We start from the raw sequence: 24,837 nt of genomic DNA, 5'->3' as shown, positions 1-24,837 counted from the left end.
TTCCTGTTATCAACCTCTGGTTCCTTGATTTAAGTTGATTTTAATTTCCTGTAATTTACATTTCCTGTTATCAACCTCTGGTACCTTGATCTAAGTTGATTTTAATTTCCTGCCATTTACATTTCCTGTTATCAACCTCTGGTTCCTTGATCTAAGTTGATTTTAATTTCCTACATTTACATTTCCCGTTATCAACCTCTGGTTCCTTGATCCAAGTTGATTTTAATTTAACTTATGTTGCCGATCTCTTGGTCACTAACTTAGGTATGCTTTAGTTCCCTAACTTCGAACACTTAATCGTCCAAAATATGGGTCTAAATCTTTACATAATTCCTACACGGGAAAATTTTTCCCTTTAATAGAAATTATGTAAAGAGGGGCAGCTGTCAACACCATATTTTGGCCGATCCCCAGAATTAATAAACTTTGAAACCGATCCCCAGTACTAAGTCTCCCTTTGACAGCTAACCACATTTCCGATCTCTCTTTACTAGATAACCACATTTTGGATCTCTCCTCACAAGGAATTGAATCAATACTAAGTCCTCACATCAGTGAAAGCCTTACCGGTCTATTAAATCACTCACCGATCTCTCAAACCCATTGTCGAATCTCCTGACCAGTCAAGTATATTCCTGATCTCTGTTGACAAATGAAATTGAACTAACACTAGATCATTGTTACCATTTTTATTGCCGATCTCCCTTTCAAAAGTTTAAGAATAATCAAAGGTTCCGTTTCGATATAATGATGATCCCGATCTTAAATGTTCAAGCCAAATTTCTAATTTTAATCAAGTCCCATTTAGCGTTGGTTCCCTACCGATCTCATGCTCATTGTATTTTCCGATCTCTCACACTTAGGTTAATAATCACTTTCAGTTATTTCAACATACTCAGACAATCAAGTGTTTAAATAATTTAGAAATTTTCCGATCACAATCATTCATCGAATAAAAGAGGTATTCCATTTCATTTCATTTCAAAAATTTGTACAAGTTATTCAGCTGGAGGATCACCCCCAGCCTGATCTACATTTTGTCCGTCTCCCCCCTCACCCTCAGCCTCCTCACTCTCCTCGCCTTCATCCTCGGGAGCCAGGTTGGCCATCCAGGAGAAGTCCTCCTCAGGGTAACGCTTCTTGAGCTTAGCCAGGAGATCTCTGTGGGCATTTACATAAGCGCCGGCCACTCCAGTCACCATCTCTTCCTCTTTCGCCTTGAGCTCCTCAGCAAGGTGAGCAAGTTGAGCAGCTTCATCGGCCCGGAGCACTTGCACTTCCTCAAGAGCATGATCCTGCTCAGCCAAAACATGAGCTTGCTCGGCCAGCTTGTCCTCGTAATACTTCGATCGCCCCTCAAGTTGAGATATGTAGTCCTGAGCGGATGATAGTTAGGATTGGAGGAAAGCTGCTTCATGACCTATCCTCTCGACCTCTTTACCCAGCCGATGCGCCTTCTCCCGGATCATGTGCTGATTCACCAAACACTCAACGTTCAAGCTCATAGATCTGGTCAAGATATCATCAAGGCTATCCGGAGACAGCCTATCCCGATCTTCTCGAAGGCAGATAGAGGACGCCAGCACCTTGGCGAAACCAGGATTCTCCCGAACCGTGCGATTTTTCTCCAGTGAATGGACCAAGACCTGGGCACCGCGAGAAAGGGGCCTCACCTGTTGTTGGGAAGGACCCCCTTCCGCGCCCGGAACAACTGGAGTAGGCAGAGGCGGCTCTTCCCTCCGAGGAGGAGATCGGATCACTTTCACCTCGGAGATCGGCGGTCCCGAAGGTTGAGACGAGCCTTCTCGTATTTCCCTGGGCTCGTGACGCGGTGTCTGCATCTCCTCGGCCCACTTCATCTCCCGTACCTTCCGGGAGATCTCCCTCTTTCGCTTTCGGCTCTCCTTGGAGGCTACGCCGCTTGCCATACCTGCACAAAGAAGAGGTCAGTGAGATCGCTAAGGTCCTGAGATCTAAGATGTAGAAAATACCGATGTCGAGGTCAGAGAGCTGAAGCCCGTGATCTTTGCCGGTGATCAATTCCATAGTCCAATGGTGCAGCTCGGCAGTCACCGCATCCAGGCAAGAGAACTTCTCTCTGCTCGCCTGCTCTTTCAAATCCATCACCATTGCGCCCTCTTCCCTATTCAGGGCAAGGTGCCTCGGAATTAATGGACCCTGGTGCAGCCAACTGCGTGGGAAACCCTCAAAACCGTTTGGGATTTTGCTTCTCAGGATAAAAAAACGGTTCTTCCAATTCTTAAGGGAGGACGGCAGATCAATAAAAAGCCCGCAGTGGGGTTTTGCCTGGAAAAACCAATACTCGTCATCCTTTTGACGAGTTAACCTATGAAGGTCGGCGAACACCTTGGCAGTAGGACTAATTCCCTTAGCTCGGCACAGGCCACGAAAGGCCACAAGGATCCACCATGAGTTCGGGTGAACTTGGGCGATGCATACTTGGTGAAATTTCAGAACTTCTTTGAAGAAGTCGTCTAAAGGGAACCGCAGCCCGGCTTTTAACTGCTCTTCGTACACCATGATCATGTCATTCCCCTCAAAGAAGTGATCGGCTCGAAGATCGCCGTGACACTTAATGAGTTCGAATAAGTCAAGGTGAATGTTGTATTCTTGGCTGAACGACTGTAGGTCGGTTTCTTTAAGAATGGACGGTAGCTCGTCCATGGGGAGGTTTTCTCTCCCTGAAGAATGTGTTCGTTTCGAAGATGTCGCCTGCCCCTGAATTGGGGCAGAGGCCCTAACAGGTTCAGTCCGAATGCTAGGTCCGACCACCTCTACCTCATCGGATGACCACGAGACCTGAACGGAAGGGGGGCTTGCCGCTCTCTAACCCTCGGCACCGCTCATTTTCAAAGGAAATAAAGAATTTAAACTAAAAGAAAGATCAAAGCCCTTACCAGAGTCTGATCGGCGTCGGAAGAACTTGAGAAAACGAGAGAATTTTGAAGTTGTGAGCGAGAGACTGAAAATGACATACGGGAGCAATTGGCTAACCCCACCCCTATTTATACTCGTCCGAGCATTTAATGCTCACGATGTTCCAGGCACTGCATTGGTTAGCGAGACTCGCCAGCTGTTCTGACACATCTCACGAATATTACAAAATTCCATAAGGAGGGACCGGAAAGTTAGGGATCGGTTAATTAAAAACGATGTTTGGAAGTATGGATTGGATAAAGACTGTTCAGTTGGGAACCAGATCGGACAAAGACTTCAGAGATCGGAAGCAACAATAATAAAATAATAACTGTCAAAATAAAATTTTATTTCCAAAAGCCAGATTACATCATTTGGGCGATCCCAAGAGATCGGATTACATTTCCAAAAGTTAGATTACATCATTTGAGCGATTTCAAGAGATCGGATTACATTTACGGACCTGACTACATCAAAAGCCGATCTCTAGCGATCAGCGGAACATCCCATCTAAAGGGCCTATGTCAAAGCCCAGGCTGTGACTGATCCAAAGGATGTGTTCGACCAGAAGACCGGCCGACGACATCGGATAGATGTACAATTTAGATGGCGGTGATAACGACTCTCATGAGAATGAGAGAGATCGTCACCGGTATTACCGCTCGGAACTGAGCCGCTGTCGAAACACCCAGTGTGGAGGAAAGTCGCTGTTGGAACACCCAATGCGGTGAGAAGCTGAATAAACTTGGAAGGGCAACCGCCAAGGGTCGGCGGAACATTAGCAGTTTTCTCGGCCAAAATCGGTTCGCCAGCTATACCGATCTAACAGCTCAAGATCGGCACGATCAAGGTCCTCGACCCGGATCGGTTAGTTAGTCAAGTTCTCTCACCATCATCAGATAAGGTCATCATAATTCCTCGATCACCGGGATCGTAAATTTTCAGTCGGGGAATAAAGAGGTCCATCGGAAAAGGATCAAAAGCCACAATCGTGGCCGGAACTTCTGCCGGAACAACTAGAACTAGAAAGTAAGAAGGAAGAGAGGAAAATCGGATGAGGAAAGTCTCTTCCATCAAGGGTATATATAGGGGAAAATCGGGCATTTATTGCTAAGCAGAAAACGAATCGGACGCTTTGGGAATCGAGGGGAATTAATGCTTTGACCGGACCGGGCCTGATTAAGGGAAATATTGGAATAATAGAGATTGGAAGAGGGGAGACCGGTATGAAAGATCGGAGAAGGATCATGTTAAGAAGATCGGAAAGGAAGAGAGAGCAGAAAACAAAAAGAATAAGGCGCCTACCACCGTCGCCATAATCAGAGCTGAGGTAGTTAAAGCGTTGCAGGTAAAATCTCAACCGCACGCCCCAGAATCGCCCGCATTACTGACAGGTGCCAGAATATGTCATGACAGCGCTGTACCTCCCAATCTCCACCGTTGATTCAACTTGTAAGGACGAGTCCAGGGCCCTTGGATCAAAGAAGAAGACGACAAAACCAGCGCCTTTCACTCCTAGCCCTTGGAACGCCCCTAACAAGAGAATTTGGGACCGTCAGATTAGAGGAGGAAAAAGACAAATATTCTGAAGTGGATCTCGGCCGTCTATTCTGATTCTCTTTAATTCTTGAGCTTAGGATTATGTCCTTTGAAATCTTAACCCTCCATCTCCCTCAAGATAGATCCTAAGCCTTCAAGGGGAACACCCGGTCCCTATAAATACCTGCATGAAAAATTGTTTAAAGGACGGACAAAAAAGGAGGAAGTTACTATAGCGGAAGAACTCTGAAATTTAATTCAGATCGTTACTCTGCTTTCATAAGAAGAACTTTTGGAACCAGTTTTCTGAAGTATTTCCTTAAAAGATTTTGAAGACTGAAACTCTCCATTTTCAGCTCGTTCATTATCCCGTAGCGTTCACATTTTTTAGTTCCTTGTTATCTTTATTTTCACTTCCATCGCCCATGCTCAATCTCATTTAAACTCGGGTATAATTCTGACTCGATTGCATTTAGTGAAGCATTCTTTGTTCCAAGGCAAACCTTAGTCTCCCGGCTATCAACTTGCAATCTTATTGCGTTTTGTGATTCTCGGTTAGTTCACTAGAATCGACTCCTTACAGGTCAGTATTCATGTTGCCATTTTATTAAGTTTAGTTCTTGTTTTACGCATTTCCATTCTTCTTTCTTTACGTATGTTATTTTCTTTAAGTTCATATCACGCTAGAAAGATACAGAGAAAGGTTGTGCTCTAGTTTATTTCCGTGTCGATACCTTTGTTAATCTTTATTATTTCTGAGCGTAAGTCATCTAGTTCCAAGCGATACATAAGTGGTTGGATGAGATGTGGGTAACGGCAACTTAAGAGTCCTTTTGAAATAATGAAAGGTCTGAATAATAAGCCTGGAAAATGGTAAAGCTGAGTCACTAGAATGACTCAGTAGGTCATAGGGCAAGACGTCATAAGACAGAGTAAAACCAAACCCTGGATAACTAAATGGAATAGATCGGCTACCAAAAAATGCTGGTGAGGCGACCATATAGGAAGGTCGGAGGATTCGGTTTGGCATCCCCTGCCCAGTCCTAAGGTACCAATAAGTTAAAGAAGTCTTGCGCAGACCCCCTGACACCTTTGAACGTCAGAACCCTTAGCCTTAGGCCCTCTCGATAGGTAAAATTTAGAGAGATCGAAAAAATCCTTATCCGACTACCATTTAATTAAAAGAGGTCGGAGGAGGGTTCTTATCCGATTCTCAATCTAAAATTTTAACAAATATTTTAAAGGAGATCGGAGGAGAGTTCTTATCCGGTTCTCAAGCATAAAAATTTTAATAAATATTAAAAGAGATCGGAGGAAGGTTCTTATCCGGTTCTCAAGCTTAAAAATTTTAATAAATATTAAAAGAGATCGGAGGAGGGTTCTTATCCGGTTCTCAAGCTTAAAAATTTTAATAAATATTAAAAGAGATCGGAGGAGGGTTCTTATCCGATTCTCAAGCTTAAAAATTTTAATAAATATTAAAAGAGATCGGAGGAGAGTTCTTATCCCGTTCTCAAGCTTAAAAAATTTTAATAAATATTAAAAGAGATCGGAGGAGAGTTCTCATCCGATTCTCAATCCAAAAATTTTAATAAATATTAAAAGAGATCGGAGGAGAGTTCTTATCCAGTTCTCAACCTAAATTTTAAATGAATATTAAAAGAGATCGGAGGAGAGTTCTTATCCGGTTCTCAATCTAAAATTTAAATAAATATTTAAAAGAGATCGGAGGAGAGTTCTCATCCAATTTCAAAAATTGGATTCTAATAAAATAGCCCTTCAAACAAAACTAACATACAATAGTAACTCACTAAGGTTGTCTCATTTACTTATGTATCTGGGTAATCTGAATTAGTGAAAAATCAAATATTCCTTTTGTCAAAAGGATTAACATTTTCATTCAAGTCCTCCTAACTAATTTATAAAGAGTGTGAAGTTAAATCTACTTACCCTAATTAAGGGACGAGGTGGGGTGCCTAACACCTTCCCCACCTGTTTACGGACCCCGAACTTAGAATCTCTGTTTTGAAGTGGTTTTATTTCAATTTATCTTCACAAATGGTTTTCTTTAGTTTTCCTCAAAACTAAAGTGGCGACTCCTCATTCTTTTTCACTTCGGTGAGGGTTCGTTCAGGCGACCGCAAAACACCTTGCGACAGCTATTACCAATATATCACATTTTATAGTCCTTTAATGTTGGTATATGTTACCAATTTTATTTTCAAGTGTATTGCATTTTATTACAATTTATCGGATTTCGGCATGCTGTTTTGACCTAACCAGATGACCTAGTTTCCTCGGTTTTTGGGTTATAGTCCAAATTAGTCCAAATTACAAACTTGTAGGTCTATCTCTTAGTGAACTTTTGCCACAAATTTTAGGTCATTTGGAGTTTACTAGACCAAGTAATGGTCATTTTACTATTGCTGGACAGATTGCACTAAAATGGCAAACTTAGGTCATTTTTAGGTCATTTCCAGTTCTTGCAGTTTTTATACCCGAATTTGTGCGAGCATTTTGACTTGCTTATGGTCATTTCTGGGTTCTGGTGTCTTCATAAGAGTTGTAGCTCTATGTCTAAGCTTTCCATGGTATAAATTTTAGATCATTTGGACCTATTTTGAGTGAGTTATAGCCAAAATACTTACTGTTGTTCAAATGGTCAATTTTCAGGTTTGCAAAGTCACTAATCCGGATTTGGTCAATTCTCATGTCACTTTTTGGACAGAATTTAGGTAGGGTTTCTTCATGAAAGTTGGCACATTTTGTGCCTAGTTTCACCTTCTATTGGCCTCATACCAATTGGAGTCACACACTTAGGGTTATAGGCTCATTTGCATACTGCCCTTACATGTCTCTCAAATACCAAACCAATCACACATTCACCAACTATATCTTCACTTCCCCAAACAATTCTGCATTTGGTACTAACCATAACCATTCATTAGTTTACATTATAGTAACTTTGGGCAGAATACAATGACCTTACATACACCAAATACAACTCCTAATTTACAATATTCAATTCTAAATAATTTTCCACATAATACTCCTAACCAATACATATAATTTACACTACCAAATTACATACATTATCACCACTATTTCATATACATATGCTGCCATTTTTTTGTACCATAATTCAATCACTTTTCATGGACTTAAACATTACCAATCTTCACCATAAGGCTGCCCAAGTAATACACATACATCAAGCTTCCATTTTAACTTTATAACTTACAATTCAAACTATATACATGGAAATCAACTCTTATACATTTAAGAACTTAAATCAATACCCCAAATCACTAAATACATGAAGAAATAAATCAACTTCCATGGACATGAGGGCTGCCAAAAACAGTACCTTGTCCATACTTATCAAGTCCCTTAATTTCTTCCATAATCTAACTCACCATAAACTTAATTACAATTTTAATGAAACAAGTAATGAAAACAAACAATTACCTCTTTTGAAGCTTGACCAAAACTTCACTAAAACCTCTTAAAATTGCTATCAAGTTCTTCCTTGCAAGGTGGGGATAAACTTTAATGAAAGAACTTAGTGAAGAAGATGGCTTAAAGTGGATTGCATGAAGCTTGTGGAAGGTTTGGCCATTAAGGATTTGGGAGCTTTAGTTTTGGCTGGTTGGTCCCAAGGCTGAAGTGTGTGGCTATCCACTTAAGTGGAAATATCTCCCACTAATCTTCCACAAACATTTATTTAATTCATTTTATTGGTTAAAGTTTAATTATTTAATTTATATCCCATTTCTTTCATTATTTAAATTATGTACCATCATTTTAATTTTCATGATATTTTTAAAGTTTATTATCATTTATTTTTAATGGACATTTAGGTCAAAAGGCAACTCGGGGTGTCAAATGACCACAATGCCCCTATTCGGGTTATATTCCCGATTTTTCGGTAACACCGATTTTTATCAATTTCTCGATTTTTTGTTTTTCTTTATACTAATTAATTAATTTTTCTTTGACATTTCTAATGTCATTTATACTTCAATAGATGTTTATTTAAGTCTTAAAAATATTTCCCATGTAACGCCCTCATTTTACATAGTTTGTACATTCGACTACTCCGATGGCCTAATGTCGGTCCGGACAAGTCAGGATGTCTGGAACTATACTTTAGTAATAATAAACAGGCATAAAATGATGAAATAAATAAAAAGAAAATACAAGAAAAATTAAGGAAAAAATAAAAGAGAGGAAATGAAAGTAAGTTAAACGAGTCGGCACCGTAGCGATGGTGACCGCACAGGGAAGTTATGGCGCAGGCAATAGCCGACCTCAGGACTGTAGGAAACCCTCAGAATTTAGTTTCAAGACATAATTAAAGACTTATTAAAGTATAAGTAACATTAGAAATATCAAAAAAAAATTAATTAATTAGTACAAAAAAAAACAAGAAATCGAGAAATCGACAAAAATCGTTGTTACTAAAAAATCAGGAATACAACACGAATAAGGGCATTGTGGTCAATTGACACCCTGAGTTTCCTTTTGACCTAAATGACCACTAAAAATAAGTGACATTAAAGTTGGAAAACTTTATGAAAAATGAAATTGTAAATGAAATATATAAATAACGAAAATTAGGGGGTAAGAATTGGAATAATTGAAAGTTGAATTAAACTAATGTTATTTCTACATTAGTGGACCACTAAGCACTTTGTAAATCAATTAAAAATCTGTAATCTTCCACTAACTTCTACAAAGCCATCTTCTTCCTCAAACTCTCCCTTGGCCGAACCAAAAAGCTGCCAAACTCTCCCATGGCCATCCAAGCTCCAACCTCCATGCATCCATTATCCAAGCTCCCAATGGTTAAGGTTTCTTCATTAAACTTGACCACCATACCTTGGGCAGCACTTAAGGAACAAGAAAGAAGGAATTTGGTGGAGTTTTGAGGAAGTCCATAAGAGGTAAGTGGCCATTTCTTCATCCTTTCTTTGTTAAACTTTGAGTTGATGTTGTGGTGAGTTGATTTATGGAAGAAGTTTTGAGGTTTGATGAAATATTGGTGATGTACCATTTCGGCAGCCATGAAAGTTAAAATGTTTAGCTTGTTTTTACATGTAAATGATGGGAAAGTATGTTGATTAATGTTATAAGATGTTGTAGCCAATGTGTATTGAGTGTATGTGGTGATTGAGCAATTGATCTTGAAGTTGAAGAAAGTATGGGAAACTTTAGTAAATTGGAACATTTCAGTAGCCTTGAGAAGGTCATGAGGAATGCTTGAATTCATGAACATTATTTGATGAAATGTGATTTTAAAGTTGCTAAGTATGTATGTAATTTATTAGTGAAATTATATGTTATGGTTAGGAGTGATTATGTGTATATATTGTTAGAATTGGATCGGGTGAATTGGAATTGTAATTGGTGTATTGACAATTGGTTTATTACTGCCCAAATTAATTATAATGTGAAATGAGGAATGGATTTGGTACCATACAAAATCAGAATTGGTATGAAAGTTTTAAATTTGGTAAGTTGAATGTGCATTTGGTTTGGTGCCTTAAAAATGTGTTAAGGGCAGAATGTGTTTTTGGCTATAAATGGAATTGTGTGACTCCAATTGGTATGAGGCCAATTGGAGGTGAAACTAGGCACAAAATGTGCCAACTTTCATGAATAAAGCCTACCTAAATTCTGTCCAAAAAGTGACATGAGAATTGACCAAATCCGGATTAGTGACTTTGCAAACCTGAAAATTGACCATTTGGACAGCAGTCAATGTTTTGGCCATAACCCACACAAAACAGGTCCAATTGACCTGAAATTTTTACCATGGATAGCTTAGACATAGAACTACAACTCTTATGAAGACAGAAAAACCTAGAAATGACCATAAGCAAGTTAAAATGCTTGCACAAGTTCGGGTATAAAAACTGTCAGAATCAGAAATGACCTAAAAATGACCTAAGTTTGCCATTTTAGTGCAATCTGTCCAATAATAGTAAAATGACCATAACTTGGTCTATGAAACTCCAAATAACCTAAAATTTATGGCAAAAGTTCACTAAGACATAGACCTACAAGTTTGTAATTCGGACCAGAAATTGAGGAAACTAGGTCATCCGGCTAGGTCAAAATAGCATACTGAAATCGAGTAAATTGCAATAAAATGCAATACACTTGAAAATGAATTTGGTAACTTGTACCAACACTAAAGGACTATAAAATGTGACATATTGGTAACATTAAAATTAACTCACATAGAGTGCATCAAAGGTCAATATTATAGGTTGACTAAGGAAAGCAATAGTATTAAATAAATTTAATTATTGAACTTTATTATTAGAAACAATTAAAAAGAGTTCTAAAACACTTCAAATTGTGTATTTCAATTAGCAAAGACTCAGAGAAGTAGAAGGAACCACTGAGTCAGGGCCAAGAGGTTACTCTTCAGAGGTTTGTGCACAACTAGTTTTTAATTGATTTTATTCTAAATATTCCATATGATTAAATGATGTTATTTTCCTTCTGTATTATGTTTATCAAGTATTGGATTTAATTCAATGATTATTGAAATTATTATAGTATGTATGAATTTAGCTTTGTGAAATGCTATTTCAACAAGAATTAAGCATTGTTATGGATTGAATAAATTATGTTTTGGAAAATTTTGATAGAATATGTTTTGAATTGTGATGGGCAATTGCATGAAAAAATACAAATTTATGTTTTAAATTGTGATGAGCATAAAATTATTGGATATTGGAATTGACTTTGAATTGAATTGTGTTGTGATTTAGGCTCACAAAAAGGACAAAGAGATTCACGATATTATTTTATTTCTCACTATAGATGCTTGACTAGGTTATTACCAGTCTCTCTCATTTGTTGAGAAGACAATGGAGTTAGCTTTGTTTTGATTATCATGGTACGTGTACAGGCTTATATTCTCCTCTTATTAGAGGTTAGATCTAAGTTTATATGTTATGGCCCTTTCAGAAGTTTCATTATTGTGATGTGTACTGTGCACGATGATTCGACCTCCCTGACCATAGGGAGTTAGAATCCGATTTGACCTCCCCGATCATAAGGAGTTATAATCACCCTGAAGATGGCCCTTGCGAATTAGTCTTGCATAGTTAGTGAGATAAAGAATAGTTTTTGAATAGTAAAGAATTGTGATTTCAATTATGATTTATGTATAATTGATTTTGTTGGAATTAATCTTTATTTCCATAATTACTGGAAGTACTTTAAATGTCCAGTTGTGATTTGATAAATTGAATTTCTTGCTCAAAGTCATTTTAACTAATAATTTATATTATTGGCAATGAAGATTTTGACTTTTGAAATTTTGTTGAATTTCGAGACTTTCAAATTTATTGTTATAATTTTATCAATGTATATTGTACTTTGTTTTAAATTATAGTTGTGCATGTTAGTAGTATGCCCTAGAGCATATCATTTAGTATGTATCTTGTACATATTTTTATTAACAAAAGGCTTTTCCACTTTTCCGTTTACATAATATATTTATATGTAATAGAAAAGGTCCATTGATATTTTGTTAGAAATATTATTCTTAAGTTGTTAAGAATATGAGTGACATTATTTCTAGCACAAAGTATCATAAATAGGTTCACAATCGAGGATACTTCATAATAAGGACATGACTTATCCAGAAAGATTATATTCATGTTTGTTCCCAAGTTATTTATATGAGATATAAATAAGATGGAATGGTGAGTCTCATGCCATATGACAAACATGATAGGTACTTATAAATGATAAGTAGGTCGAACCAGTGACACTTATGACAAGCACATGGAGTTTACTCTTGTCAATGTTTTGTCATAAATCATATCGGTGCATATAATCTTTAAAACCTGAGATAGCACAGTTATCTTGTATATAGGTAGTTTGAGTTTGATACTGCTTTCATACTTGTACTGTGTATGGGTATATGGGCATGTGTTGGCTCCTATTAGTTATCTATGGAGGTAGGTGTTGATCAAGATGGAATCTGTTCCTCTAAGTAAATAGAGATAAAATCCTATGTTCATTTAATTGTTCTTAATATTTCAAGTTCCATGGCCAGGACAGATAGATTTAATCAGAAAAGAGTTTCTAATAAGAAAATCTTTTTAATCAAGAACTGGAATTAAAAGAGAACATAATATTCATAGCAAATGGAGTTTGACATAAACCATGACTCTAGCTTGAGTTGGGATTTTGTAACAGAGAGATTCTAGTGCATGGTAACATATGATTATAGGTTCATTTAAGGTAAACCTTATTACTAATTGGGTGTCCATGGCATGCTATACTAGGTGTTAACCATGGTCTATGAGGTGCATAAAATGATTTAGAGAAATCATTTATGGTAAGAAAGAGTTCTGATGATATTAAGAGTTAATATCATGTCCCATTGCCAATTAGTGATGAGCCTAGTAAGTCACACACATACACAAGTTATCACCTAATTAAATATGATTTAATTAAATAATTAAAGAGTTTAATTGATTAATTAAATAGATTTGGTTTGCAATTAGATTGCAAAGTCCCTAGCATGACTTGAAATCAAATCTAGATTATCGAATGTATAGTATAACTTAAATTTATATTTAAAGTGTTTAAATATGAATTTAATTAATGAGAAATTAATTAATAGAGATTAATTAATTAATTTATATTTGATATAAATTAATTAGAAGAAGAGAGATAATTATTTTGAGTTAAGAACTCAAAATTAAGACACAGGGGCATTTTGGTCATTTCGCAGTGTGACACATGGCACCATGAGATGGTGACACATGGCATTACACATAAGCTTGCCAAATGTCTTTTAATCATATAAGATGATTAAAATTAAGATTAAATATAGGTTTGACACTTGGCACAATGTGATTGGGTCACTTAAACCTAGAGCTAATCAAAGGGTGACATGTGGCAAGGGTTTAATGTGTTAACCTAGCTATATAAGTGTTGTTATGAGAAAATAAAATACAACCAGCAGCCACACTCCATTGTCATGCCATTTTGAAGCTCTCCCTCTCTTCCTCTTCATCTCTCATCAATTCAAAGAGATTAGCCATCAATCTCTTGAATTAAAAATACTAGAAATTATTTCTAGTGTCCTGTTTACATCTCTAATCTCTTAAAAGGCAGAACTTGAATTTCTAATTAATAGAAAAAGCTTTAGCAGGTGTTCAAAGGCTGCCATAGGTGTTCTTGGTGTGGACAAGCTAGAGGGACAACATTTGGTGTCCTGAAGACGAATCTCAAAGGCGCAAATACGCTACAGTGCATCAAGAGGTTAGTGTAATCATTCTTGATTTATTCTAGGGTTCTAAAATTAATCTGATTAATTTTAAAATCTTAAATGGCAAATACAGATCTAAAAGCATATTAAAAGAGTTTTAATATGTTGTTTATCATTGAAATCAAATAGTTAAAAATAAATCTTGCATGATGCATGTGACCCTAGGTGAAAAATTTTGAATTCAATGGTATAAACTTGTGTTTTTCACACTTCCGTTGCTTCAATTGGTATCAGAGCCACTATATTTGCCATTTAGATTGTTGATTATATGATTTAATTGTGTGATTTTATCATGAGATGATTGATCCATTGCTAGTTGCAATGGATGTGTGGCGACACACATGGTGAAGCCACCATAGGTGGCGGCAACAAAGGTTCTTCAAGGTGGCGCAAGGTTTGCCTTTTAGTTTACAATTGTTGTATGATTTAAAAGCTCATCCTATGTCTAATTAAATTGTTTAATTAGAGTTTTAATTACACAATTAAATTATGATTCAAATCAGAATTTTAAAAATTGTTTGAATGTGATTCAAATTTGAATTTTAAAAGTTGTTTGAATGTGATTCAAATCTGAATTTTTAAAGTTGTTTGAATCATATTTAAATCTGATTTTTTAAAGTTGTTTGAATAATATTCAGATCTGAATTTTTAAAAATTGTTTGAATGTGATTCAAATCTTATTTTTTAAAAATTGTTTGAATGTGATTCAAATCTGAATTTTTAAGGTTGTTTGAATGTGATTCAAATCTGAATTTTTAAATTTGTTTAAATAAGATTCAAATCTGAATTTTTAAATTTATTTGAATCATATTCAAATCTGGATTTTTTAAGTTGAATATGAGATATTTATTTTATTTTAAGTATTTATGTTTTATTTAATTGTTAAATAGTGATATGCATGATGGATGATCATGGACTATAAAAGACCAATGTGATTGGATTTATTTCTTTTATGTTTCTTTGGGATTGTAAATTAATTAATTTATTTTAATTTATTTTGGGCATGTATTATTAAGTTTGTAATAATTTTTGGGTTGTAATTTCATTTATTTAAGTTCTTGTAAATTCGCCTCGGTATGCCAAGGATTACTATGTAATTGGATTGCAAGAAGTTTAAGGAGGTCAAGAGCATTGGTGAGACCAGTGGGAGGAATTCAAGATCAAGTGTTGATTATGTACTCCTTCAGCAACTCTTGTAAAATGAATGAATGAAATGCACCTAGGAATGCCCTGATTCAATTCTTGGTGGCTCAGAATTGAATCCCTTAGAAAGTCCATGATCATACCATATTTACTGCTTATCCATGAATGCATGAGATGTATGGGAATGTATGCAATTATATGATATATGCATGCTAAATGGATAATGTGCAAAGTGAGACCTAAATAGTAATTAGAATGACCATAAAATCTTCTAAACAAATGATTAAGTTAGAAATGCTATAATTAAAGTAATTATAACATAGGCCCTCCATTGGGGCAATTATTTTAAGAAATTTTAAATAGTTGCATAAGATGCAATTAATTTAAGAGATTTTCTTAAGAATAATTGTTAAGCATGAGATGTTGTAAATATGTAAATGGTTTGGTGGCCAATATTGGATGTACCTTAGGACGCTAAAATTATTTGCATAATTACTGGCTCAATGGGATCAACTTAACTAATGCAAGATAAGTCAATAATGGATGTACTTGAGATTTTGAGCATTAGGGGCTAGGTAAAGGATTGAACCTCACATGAGATGTGATGGATAAGGAGTTGCTTACTTATAGTTTATTGTAATTCCAATAATGGATGTACCTGAGGATGATCAATAGAATTATAAGAATTCAATCACCCACTAGAAATCCATCCAACTAGGATTTCTGTTTTCTACTTTGGAAGTGTAGAATTCGCTAAGTTAGTGGGAGGACTAATTTGATTAAAAGACCATAATCATTTTGGTTAATTACTTGATACATTTACTAATTATCTAGTCATTTTCTACAGTTAATTTTCTGATAATAATGAGCACAGAACAACCACCACCATCCAATATCCTTGCAAACATACTTGATTGCAATAGGTTGACAGGACCTAATCTCTCTTATTGGCTAAGAAATTTGAAACTTGTCCTGAACCTTGAACATATAGGATATGTTCTAGATTCAAATATTCCTGGTTCCTTACCTCCAGAGGCCACTCAAGAGAAACATGAAACTTTAGATAAGTGGAAGGAGCATGATATGAGAGCTAAGTGTTACATGCTTGCTTCCATGAGTAATGAGTTACAGAAGCAGCATGAGAACATGCAGAGTACGAGTGAGATCCTCCTTCACCTACAAGAGTTGTATGGTGAGCACAATAGGAATGCTAGGTATGAGATATCTAGGCAGCTGTTCCGAATGAGAATGTCTAAGGGACAGAATGTTGGGGATGATATCCACAAGATGATTCGGCTGATTGAGCAGTTGGAACATCTTGACTTCAACATGGATTTCCAACTACAGACGAATTTGATCCTTCAGTCCCTTCCTGAGTCTTTTGGGAATATTGTGACAAATTTCCATATGACTCAACAGGAATGCACCTTAGCTGGTTTACTCAACATACTGGTTATTGCCCAAAAGAATATGCCGGGCAATAAAGGAAAAGAGGTAGCTTTGATTGCATCTTTTTCTACTGGAATGTCCAACAAGAAGAAGAGCAATAAGAAAAAGAAACCTCATATTCCTGATCCTTCTAAGAAAATAGCTAAACAGAAAGGGAAGACTAAAGCTGATGGAGGTAAAGGAAAGTGTTTCCACTGCCAGAAGGATGGGCACTGGAAAAGGAACTGTCCAGAGTATCTTGCTTCTCTGAAGGACAAGAAGGATAGACCTTCGGAAGATATGTCCATATCTTGTTATTTAGATTCTGATGATACTCATAGTTCATCTACAGCTTGGGTTTTAGATACTGGTGCCAGTTCTCACATTTCTAATTATATGTAGGAACTAGCAAATAGTAGCAGCTTGCATTCTCAAGATGTTAGAGTCTGGATTGGCAATGGCTCAACTGTTAAAGCTTTAGCCATAGAATCTAAATCTTTTTACATGTTTGGACATGTTTTGTGTTTGGATAAAATTTTATATGTACCTGATGCTTTTAAGAACATCATTTCTATGTCTAGTTTGACTAGAAATGGCTATGAATTTTAGTTCACAGATGATGTTTGCAATATTTATTTTGGAAATAAATATGTTGGTTTGGGTTATATGAATGATGGTCTTTACTATTTGGATAATAATGACAAACACAAATTGAATGCAAGTGATGTAAAAGAATGCAATGCCATAGTGAAAATCAACTCAAGTTCAAAATATATTTGGCACTTAAGGTTATGTCATGTTGCTAAAGATAGGATTGCAAAATTGGAGAAAATGGGGATTCTATCCTAATTGGGCTCTGAGCCTACTCCAACTTGTGAATCTTGCCTTCAGGGCAAAATGACTAGATCACCCTTTGTTGGACAAAAGCTAAAAGCTGAAAATATTTTGGAGCTAATACATAGTGATGTATGTGGTCCATTTAAAGAAATGGCTAGAGGGGGTTTTCATTATTTTATTACCTTTACTGATGATAAATCATAAATCAAGGTTTGGGTATTTTTATTTGATGAAATACAAACATGAATCCTTTGAAAATTTGAAAGAATTTAAATCTAACGTAGAAAATCAAACAGGAAAGAGTATTAAAGCTCTTTGATCAGATTGTGGAGGTAAATATTTGAGTACTGAATTTGATGAATACTTGAGAGAGCACGGCATTGTTTCCCAGCTAACTCCTCCAGGAACGCCACAACTAAATGGTGTATCTGAAAGGAGAAATCGTACCTTATTGGATATGGTACGTAGTATGATGAGCTATACTGATATGCCAATCTCCTTTTGGGGATTTGCATTAGAATCAGCTTTGTATATTTTGAATAGGATTCCATCAAAATCAGTTTCTTCCACACCTTATGAGATATGGCATGGAAGAAAGCCAAGTCTTAAGCATGTTAAGATTTGGGGTTGTCCAGCTTATGTCAAAAAGCTGAACACTGATAAATTGGAAACCAGATCAGAAAAATGTCGATTTGTTGGATATCCAAAAGATAGTTTTGGATATTAGTTTTATTTGCCTACTTCACAAAAGGTTGTGATAAGTAGAGATGCCACATTTCTTGAACAACAGTTTATTTAAGAAGGTGGCAAAGGAAGCCAAATAGAGTTGGAATTGGAGAATTCTAACCAATCAACAGATCAGATGGATATAGATCCATCTAGTCAACCTACACCCATTGATGAAACATCTACAGCTGTTCCTCATAGAACAACCAGGGTATCTCACCCACCAGTGAGATATGGTTTTCTTCATGAAGAAGAACAAGAGTTATCTACTCATGAAGAATTAGATCATGGAGATGATCCACTTACCTATGAAGAAGCTATATCAGATATAGACTCTTCAAAATGGATTGATGCTATGAAATCTGAAATTGATTCCATATATAAGAATAAAGTTTGGGATCTTATTGACTCACCTGAAGGTATTGTACCTATAGGGAACAAATGGGTTTTCAAGAGGAAAATTGGTTCCGATGGAAAGGTAGAGACCTATAAGGCAAGGCTAGTAGCAAAAGGGTTTCGCCAAAGGCAAGGAATCGAATATGAGGAGACTTTCTCGCCTGTTGCCATGCTTAAATCAATTAGAATTCTATTAGCAATAGCTAGATACTATGATTATGAGATTTGGCAAATGGATGTCAAAACAGCTTTTCTCAATGGATACATTGAAGAAAACATTTTCATGGAACAACCTAGGGGTTTTGAATCCCAAGATGGTTCTAAGGTATGCAAGCTAAAGCGATCCATTTATGGTTTGAATCAAGCTTCGAGGAGTTGGAACATTCGTTTAGATGAAGCCATTAAATCCTTTGGTTTTATCAAAAATGAGGATGAGCCATGTGTATATAAGAAGGTTAGTAACAGTGCTATCACTTTTCTTGTCTTATATGTGGATGACATACTGTTGATGGGTAATGACACAGGTATGTTGACAACTGTAAATATATGGTTGTCAAATACATTCTCAAAGAAAGACTTAGGGGAGGCAACCTATATTCTTGGGATTCGCATCTATAGAGATAGAGCGAAAAGAATAATTGGTTTATCCCAATGTCTATACTTGGAAAAGGTGTTAAAGAGGTTTAACATGCTTGATTCCAAGAAAGGATTGTTACTAGTGAGACATGGTATCCATCTTTCTAAAGAGATGTCTCCAAAGACACCTGAAGAAAGAGATAAAATAGCCAAGATTCCATATGATTCGACTATTGGAAGTTTAATGTATGCAATGTTGTGTACTAGGCCAGATATTGCATATGCTGTTTGTTTGACTAGCAGGTATCAATCCAATCCAGGTTTGGAACACTGGATAGCTGTCAAGAATATCCTTAAGTACTTGAGAAGAACTAAGGATTTATTCTTGATCTATGGAGGTGGAGACTTGCAATTGGATGGTTATACTGATTCTGATTTCCAATCAGATATCGATGATAGAAAGTCTACATCTGGATATGTGTTCATTTGTAATGGAGGTGCAGTCAGTTGGAAGAGTTCCAAACACAAAGACGATCGCAGATTCCACTACAGAGGTCGAGTATATTCTTTGCATCGATGTCGCAAAGGAAGCTGTTTGGATAAAGAAGTTCATAACAGAACTTACAGTAGTTCCTTCCATTGAGTCAGCAGTTGCACTACACTGTGACAACAATGAAGCAGTCATACAGGCTAAGAACCAAGGTCTCACCAAAAATCCAAACACATAGAAAGGCGCTACCACATTATCAAAGAAATAGTTGGGCGAGGTGATGTAGCCATGCAGAAAATATCATCAGCTGAAAATTCAGCTGATCCATTCACTAAGCCTATGTCACAGACTCAGCTAGATCGACATCTTGAGAAGATAGGTCTAAGATATTATAATGAATGGCTCTAGTGCTAGTGGGAGATTGTTAGTAGTATGCCCTAGAGCATATCATTTAGTATGTATCTTATACATATTTTTATTAATAAAAGGCTTTTCCACTTTCTGTTTAACTAATATATTTATGTGTAATAGAAAAGGTCCATTGATATTTTGTTAGAAATATTATTCTTAAGTTGTTAAGAATATGAGTGACATTATTTCTAGCACAAAGTATCATAAATAGGTTCACAATCGAGAATACTTCATAATAAGGACATGACTTATCCAGAAAGATTGTATTTTTGTTTGTTCCCAAGTTATTTATATGAGATATAAATAAGATGGAATGGTGAGTCTCATGCCATATGACAAACATGATAGATACTTATAAATGATAAGTAGGCCGAACCAGTGACACTTATGACAAGTACATGGAGTTTACTCTTGTCAATGTTTTGTCATAAATCATATCGGTGCATATAATCTTTAAACATGAGATAGCACAGTTATCTTGTATATAGGTAGTTTGAGTTTGATACTACTTTCATACTTGTACTGTGTATGGGTATATGGGCATGTGTTGGCGCCTATTAGTTATCTATGGAGGAAGGTGTTGATCAAGATGGAATCTGTTCCTCTAAGTAAATAGAGATAAAATCTTATGTTCATTTAATTGTTCTTGATGTTTCAAGTTCCTAGCTAGGACAGATAGATTTAATCAGAAAAGAGTTTCTAATGAGAAAATCTTTTTAATCAAGAACTGAAATTAAAAGAGAACATAATATTCATAGCAAATGGAGTTTGACATAAACCATGACTCTAGCTTGAGTTGGGATTTTGTAATAGAGAGATTCTAGTGCATGGTAACATATGATCATAGGTTCATTTAAGGTAAACCTTATTACTAATTGGGTGTCCATGGCATGCTATGCTAGGTGTTAACCATGGTCTATGAGGTGCATAAAATGATTTAGAGAAATCATTTATGGTAAGAAAGAGTTCTGATGATATTAAGAGTTGATATCATGTCCCATTGCCAATTAGTGATGAGCCTAGTAAGTCACACACATACACAAGTTATCACCTAATTAAATATGATTTAATTAATTAATTAAAGAGTTTAATTGATTAATTAAATAGGTTTGGTTTGCAATTAGATTGCAAAGTCCCTAGCATAACTTGAAACCAAATCTAGATTATTGGATGTATAGTATAAGTTAAATTTATATTTAAAGTGTTTAAATATGAATTTAATTAATGAGAAATTAATTAATAGAGATTAATTAATTAATTAATATTTGATATAAATTAATTAGAAGAAGAGAAATAATTATTTTGGGTTAAGAACTCAAAATTAAGACACAGGGGCATTTTGGTCATTTTACAGTGTGACACGTGGCACCATGAGATGGTGACACAAGGCATTACACATAAGCTTGCCAAATATCTTTTAATCATGTAAGATGATTAAAATTAAGATTAAATATAAGTTTGACACTTGGCACAATGTGATTGGGTTACTTAAACCTAGAGCTAATCAAAGGGTGACACGTGGCAAGGGTTTAATGTGTTAACCTAGCTATATAAGTGTTGTTATGAGAAAATAAAATACAACCAGCAGCCACACTCCTTTTTCACGCCATTTTGAAGCTCTCCCTCTCTTCCTCTTCATCTCTCATCAATTCATAGAGATTAGCCATCAATCTCTTGAATTAAAAATACTAGAAATTATTTCTAGTGTCCAGTTTACATCTCTAATCTCTTAAAAGGCAGAACTTGAATTTCTAATTAATAGAAAAAGCTTTAGAAGCTGTTCAAGGGCTGCCATAGGTGTTCTTGGTATGGACAAGCTAGAGGGACAACATTTGGTGTCCTGAAGACGAATCTCAAAGGCGCAAATACGCTACAGCGCATCAAGAGGTTAGTGTAATCATTCTTGATTTAATCTAAGGTTCTAAAATTAATCTGATTAATTTTAAAATCTTAAATGGCAAATACAGATCTAAAAACATATTAAAAGAGTTTTAATATGTTGTTTATCATTGAAATCAAATAGTTAAAAGTAAATCTTGCATGATGCATGTGACCCTAGGTGAAAATTTTTGAATTAAATGGTATAAACTTGTGTTTTTCATGCTTCCGTTGCTTCAGTGCACCACTGAGTTCACCACTCAGCGATAGCTTTGTATGCTGTCGTAGGTGAAAAGAGCATAGAGCAGTTGAGTAAGCTTCTTTGAAGATACATTCAGATCATCTCTAGGTATATCATGGGTTTACCCATATACATAGGTTTTGATGTATACATGTAATAATATGTATGCAAATTATTTGAGCAGTTATATAAAAACTCTTGTAAAATATTTTGGTATATAAGTAAATACAAACTATTGTAATGTAAATTTGAGATTTCATTTACCTGTATAGTTTTGTAATATTAATTTTTGAGTCTTGTAATCAATGAAATGCTTCTTTTATGATTAGGTTGGTTTGAAAATGAAATGATTTGAATATTGAGATTGAATTATGAGATGAAATGAAGTTTATTTGAGTTTTATTTGAGAAAATATATTGGGAGTGTTTTCCTTTTCAGGTTTGAAGAACTATTTTCTTAAAATACAGCCGGCACTCTGCCGAAATTTTGAAAAAAATTTTATAACACCAGATTTTAATCGATGATTTAAATTTCACGAAATTTGAGTTAAAATTCCTTGTAGTATATTTAATGGGTTGCCGGTAAGTGAAGTATGATAATTCATTAGGTGTACTACGGGATCATGTTACATCTTTTGAAGGAATAGGTTGAGACATGTTTAGTGGTATCAGAGTAATGGTTTTAAAGTAAATTTTGAACTGTGAATTTGAAATCTTTTTGTCGGTAAATACAACTGCTCAAATGTTTGATACATATAGTACATTTACATCATAAAAATGAACTAATGGAGAGAAATCTCTTTGTGTTGGTTGTACAGGAAATAGAAAATCCTGTGAAAAGATATGGAAGAGAAGAATGAGACAATATAACAGTTTGTAATGGCGAAAGTACAAGGCGAGGCCCTAGCCCCTCAAAGAGTCGAAAGCTCGACTTTACCAACCCCACCTGTACAAATGACTGCACAAATGGCCCAGCAAATGGCCACTTTCTTTCAACAAATGGTTGATACACTGTCAACCCAAGCCCAAGTACAAACCCAACATCCATAGGAGCAATATGAAATAGAGAAGAATGAAAGACCTGGTGATCAAAGTTCAAATAGTAAATTGGGAAAAAGGAAGAACACTAAAGAGCCTAGTGGTTATGGATCTGATAGAAGCGGATCTTCAGGGCAGAGGCCACCAAGGTCCATTCGTCGAACAACTAGAAGTTCATATCCTCCTCGCATCTGCAAATCTTGTGGCAAACTACATGGGGGTATTTGTCATAAAGCCACTAAAGCCTACTATAATTGTGGAAAGCTTGGACACTTTGTTAGAGATTGTACTAGAGCACCTCGATCTGCTCTCCAGAGTTCACAGACAGTCGATTAGAGTTGAGATTAGAGTTGGTACTCCTCACAACCATAACACAGGGAATCAACCTAAATATAGTAGCGCACCAGTCAGAGCGTCCACTATGCGCTAAGGAGAAAGAACAGAAACTTCGGATGTAGCTGCTGGTAAGTTCTTAATTTTTGAAAGAAACAATTAGTTATTATTTGATCCCAGCACTACTTAGTTATGTGTTAGTGTTAGAACTATATGTTCTGTTGCTATTCCTTTACATGGGAATAAATTTTGATGTATTAGTGACTAGTCCTTTAGGATAAAAACTATAATAACAAGTATGATTGACATTAATTTTGGAAGAATTGTTAGCTAAAAGTATTTTCTAACACACCATAAATTATAAAGCTAATTGGCAAGCCTACTTAATGTAAGGCAAGAGGATCTAAAAGTAAGTTGTTGTAATAGAATTGCTCTAGATGAGGGCAAAGATATTACAGTTAGTAATTATCAATGGATATTATAATCAAAATAAGTTTAGGATATTAGTGGATTCGAGAAAGATAAGATATAGGAAAATTTGATCTATTGGGATGTATCATAGTAACTATGCAATGTTCTTGATATTTGTACTGTAAGCTACAGATTACAGTACTAACTTGAGATTATTGTATAGAGCTACGTACTACTTGATAGTGCACCAAGACAAGAATAGTTGCCAACGGCATCTATTTTGGTATAGTTATGCCAAGACAAAATTTTATTATCGAAAATGAGTTTGGAAATCCTACTTAGGGATTTAAAACTCAAAAGTTAGAATATCAAAAGGTTATAGTTCAGTACAAAAGGGAGTAAGTTATAGAATATTGATAGATAGAAGAGTTGTGGAAGTGAAAATTTGAATAGCTAGTTCAAATGTAATAAAGAAATGTTACGAATATTAGTAAAGGGGTTGATTAGAATGGTTAGAGGGCCAAATCAGAGTAATGCCAAGGTATAGTGGATTTCTTAGGGGTGATAAGCGGTGCTAAATTTTGACTCGACAGTCGAGTTAAGGAAGAAGATGAGACCTAGAAATGAACCAATTAAAGTTAAGTTGTGGAATGGAAAGAGAAGTAAATAGGAAAGTAAGTATGAGAATTGGTCAGAACATAACCTGGAGGGTTCTCTACTCCAACATGATGCGTATCAATGGTGGGACACAGTATCCAGTGATGTGCAGTCAAAGCAGAGACGACTGAGATTTCACAGTGATACTGAAACACTGTAAAATTGTGTTTCAGTTGAAAGGAATACCAAGAAAGAACTTGAGACGTCGAGTCAAGGCCTAGAGGTGACTCGCACGAGGTTTGTGCACAATATAAAATATTCTTTAAAATTTCCTTTGCAAAGTGCATGAAATGAATTGTGATTTATTTATATTGCAAAATGATGATTGAAATGTATATTATGCTATTGACCTAAAATGTTGAAAAATTAATTTCATGTGTTTTAATTGTCAATAAATGTTTGGTAAATTATTGAGATAGTTTTGAAACCGCAGTGTCATGACCATATATTTGAATGCCTCACTAGCATGACTAGTGGGAGGAATTAGTTT

Source organism: Hevea brasiliensis, chromosome 10, assembly GCF_030052815.1.
Source record: "Hevea brasiliensis isolate MT/VB/25A 57/8 chromosome 10, ASM3005281v1, whole genome shotgun sequence".
NCBI lineage: Eukaryota > Viridiplantae > Streptophyta > Magnoliopsida > Malpighiales > Euphorbiaceae > Hevea > Hevea brasiliensis.
Note: the sequence above shows the minus strand (reverse complement) of the source record.